At 33.8% G+C, this 3,877-nt stretch overlaps 1 non-coding gene and 1 pseudogene across 1 annotated transcript; both read left to right on the forward strand.

The window, feature by feature from the left end:
* Positions 1 to 333: 333 nt before the first annotated feature.
* Positions 334 to 435, forward strand: LOC141510611 (U6 spliceosomal RNA). Its single transcript, XR_012475058.1, has one exon. It is a non-coding gene; the product is annotated as a U6 spliceosomal RNA (small nuclear RNA).
* Positions 436 to 892: 457 nt separating this feature from the next.
* On the forward strand, positions 893 to 1,538 carry LOC141520052 (programmed cell death protein 10 pseudogene; annotated as a pseudogene).
* Positions 1,539 to 3,877: the final 2,339 nt, after the last annotated feature.

Here is a 3,877-nt window from a genome sequence, read left to right on the forward strand (position 1 = left end):
ACACAATACTTGATTAAAAAGTAGACTCTTGATAAAAGCTTCAGTTATTGATTGTTCATGACTAAAATGATTCAACTTTAATTTCTATCTTTTCTTTCTGATTGATGATTTAAATTTTTTTAATTAAAGCATGGTTCAGGAGAAAGAACTCTGGATCTAGAATCAAAGATCTTGATTTTTTTAATATTGATTCTTCTTAATGCCTCTGTGACCATGGTCAGTTATTCACTTTACCTATCTTGACCTTGATTTCCTCATCCAGAAAAGAAGTGGATAAAATGATCTCAAGTCCCTTTTGACTTTAAATCTATGATTACTTGCAAATGATATAGTGTTCACTTCGGCAATATACACTATAGTTAGAATGATACAGAGATGATTAGGATAGCCCTCGTGTAAGGATGAGACACTATTCAAGAGGTATTCCCAAAGAATCTTGCTTCTCACTTCAGCAGAGAGGTACAGACTAGAGGTACAGAATGAGGCTTGTATTTTTAGATATGACTATTTGGTGGATTTGTTTTGCTATTTAGTTGTTACAAGGGAAAGCTTTTATTTGGGGAGGGGAAAATATTACAGAAAATAATAGTTTGGCTGGGCAGGATGTTGGACTACACCTTGTTCTTCTCAGCTCCTTCTCACGTTGCCAGAGTGAATTGAACTGAGGAGTTGAAGAAGCTCCAGAGGTGGTAAGTGAAGTCAGCTCTAGAGCTACTGCTACCTCTGAAAGAAGGGTTGTCTTGCCAGGCTCAGCCTCACAGTGCCCCAGCAGCCTATGGTCAACATATTATATATTATCCATTCTTGACAGAAAAGATATGGAAAAAATACTGTAGTGAATAAAGAGTTCTCTAATTTTTAGTGCTGTTTTTCTACTGTAGTTGGTCTTTGAATGAGGATGGCAATGAAAGAGATGAAGAATGAAGCTGTGAGACCACATCTATGGTTTCTATGCCATTATATGCATTCATGTACCCTGTGTTTAATGAGTTAGAACAAGTAAGTCTGTCTGCAGCTCAGACACTGAGAGTGGCTTTCATCAAGGCTGAAAAAGAAAATCCAGGTCTCACCCAGGACATCATTATGAAAATCCTGGGGAAAAAAAAACATAGAATTTAACTTCACAGAGTCCCTTCTTTGTTTGGCTGCTGATGTTGTAGAAGAGTATATGACTGAGAGACCAGAGCCTGAATTCTGGGATTTGAATGAAAAGACCCAAGCAATTAAACAAAGTCTCAGTAAGATGCCTGATGAGATCAATGACTGAGTAAGGTTCCTACAGATAATCAAGGATATCACCAGTGCAATAAAAGAACTTCTTGACACAGTTGAAGAATGTCTTCAAAAACTATCAATACCAGAACTGCCTGGCACTTGAACACCAAAAAAAAGAAATTTTGTAAAAATACTCCAAGAGCTTCAGTGACACTATGAAAACATATTTTAAATATGGAAAGGCAATACATATGTACATAAATGCCAACTAACTAATTGATCAAACCAACTTGATTCTTCAGAACTTCAAGACTGTGGCCTAAAAATTGTATATGTTAAGAGCTGTGTGTTTCAGTGGTGTGTTAAACTGCTGCCTTTACTTGTAAATTTTAAAGTTTGCCTGTATAAATTATCAGTCCCTCCTGAAGGGACCTAATCCAGGATGGTGAATGGGATTATTGCCATTTTACACCATATTTTTATAAAAACATAGCTTAATCATAATTTTACACTGAAGATTTTGCATCACTTTTGTTATTATCTTTAAGAATTATAAGCCAAAAGAATGTATGCCTTAATGTGTCATTATGTAACATTCCTTAAAAGAATTGTAAATATTGGTGTTTGTTTCTGACATTTTAACTCGAAAGTGATATGCTGCAAGTAATGTATTTGGTGGCAAATATTCAATAAATAGTTTTCATCTGTTCAAAAAAGAAAATAATACTATTATGGAGAATAATATGGAGGAGGTATATGCCTTCATATATAAGCTATATTTCTTCTCTTAAGTATATATTAATAAGAGAACCATCTTTAACACCCTTTCTTTTTTAAATTGATATTTTATTTTATTTTTCCAATATTTGTTATGAAAGTTTTTCAACATTCATCTACATGCTTAAGCATCTTTTTAAGTTACATAATTTCCCTCCATCCTCCCTTCCCACCCCCTTTCCTCTCAGCAGCGAATAGTCAGGTGAACATTGTATGTACATATTTGTGTTTAACATGTTTATACATTAGTCATTTTCAGTATGAGGAGTTAGGATTAAGGGAAAAGAAAGAAAACCATGAGATAGGAAAGAAACACATAAGAGAAATTTTAAAAAAGTAAATGCAATGTTCATTCAGATTCTGAAGGATTTTTTGGTTTTGTTTTGTTTTTTCCTCTGGATGGGGATACCATTGTCCATAGCAAGTCTCCTATAGGATTATCCAAGCTCTCTGAACTGCTGAGAGGAGCTGTATCCCTCAAGGTTGATTGGCTCACTATGTTGATGTTAATGTGTACAATGTTCTTCTTTGAACCCCCTTTCTTAAAAAATTGTAACATTCAGCCTTATGGCCCTTCACCTCCCTTCTGGGCGGAAATCAAAGTCAGAGGAGAGAGGTGAGCAATATTCTACAGTTATCTATCTGTGATTCCTTATAAGCTGCATTTACCCAAAACCATGTAGATATATGCATAACCTAGATGGACATAAACACATGTCCACATAAGCTGCAAATGCAGGTAATATTTAGCAAAAGTGTGATGTGAACCATTCTTCTGACTATAGGCCTCTGACTATAAATCTAGGATTTTCCTTTCCATATTATAGTCAATTTTATATCAGGACTTCATTTTTTTTAATAATTCATGCATTTGTGGAAGTTAAAAATGTTAGAATACATGTAGATAGTCATCTAGTTCAAAATATACTTCATTTAGGACAATATATATGTTAGTTGCTGAAAATGATATAAAGGTAACTTAAAAATAATGTGATATATCAGAAAGAATCCTGAACCTGTGATGAGAACATGAGAATTCAATTTCTGCCCAGATTCTTACTCAGTGTGTGATGCATTGTCAGTGAAGTTATGTACTGATCCAACCATTCTGGACAGCAATTTGTAATTAAGGCCAAAGGGAAAAACTGTACATATCCTTGGAACCAAAAAATACCACTACTAGGTCTTTATCCTAAAGAGATAATAAAAAATCAGAAAAGATGCACATGTACAAAAATATTCTTAGCAGTTCTTTTTGTGGTACAAAGAAATGGAAATTGAGGGGATACCCATCAATTGGGTAATGATTGAACAAGCTCTAGTATATTGAATGTAATGGAATATTATTGTTCTATAAGAAACCATGAGCAGACATATTTCAGTAAAAACCTGGAAATACATGACTTGATGCTGAGTGAATGAAAATATTGTACACACTAACAGCAACAATGTGTAATGATCAATTCTGATAGATGTAGCTCTTCTCAACAATACAATATCAAAGACAATTCTATAAGACTTGCTATGGAAAATGCCATCCATATCCTGAGAAAGAACTATGGAGTCTGAATGCAGATTGAAGCACACTACCTTTACTTTTTAAAATTTAATATTTATTTTTTTCTTTCTTGTGGTTTTTCCCTTTTGTTCTGATTCTTCTTTCACAGCATGACTAATATGAAACTATATCTAACATGACTGTGCGGGTATAGCCTATTACTTGCTATCTTTGGTCAGGGAAGGGTAGGAAGGAGAAAACTTTACAAAAATGAATGTTGAAAACTATCTTTACCTATAATTGGAAATTTTGTTTAATTAATAAAAAAAGACAAAAAGTAAAGAACAAATGAAGCTTCAAAAACTTATCTGAGTGTAATCTTCAGCT

Source organism: Macrotis lagotis, chromosome 1 (genome assembly GCF_037893015.1).
Source record: "Macrotis lagotis isolate mMagLag1 chromosome 1, bilby.v1.9.chrom.fasta, whole genome shotgun sequence".
NCBI classification, from domain to species: domain Eukaryota; kingdom Metazoa; phylum Chordata; class Mammalia; order Peramelemorphia; family Peramelidae; genus Macrotis; species Macrotis lagotis.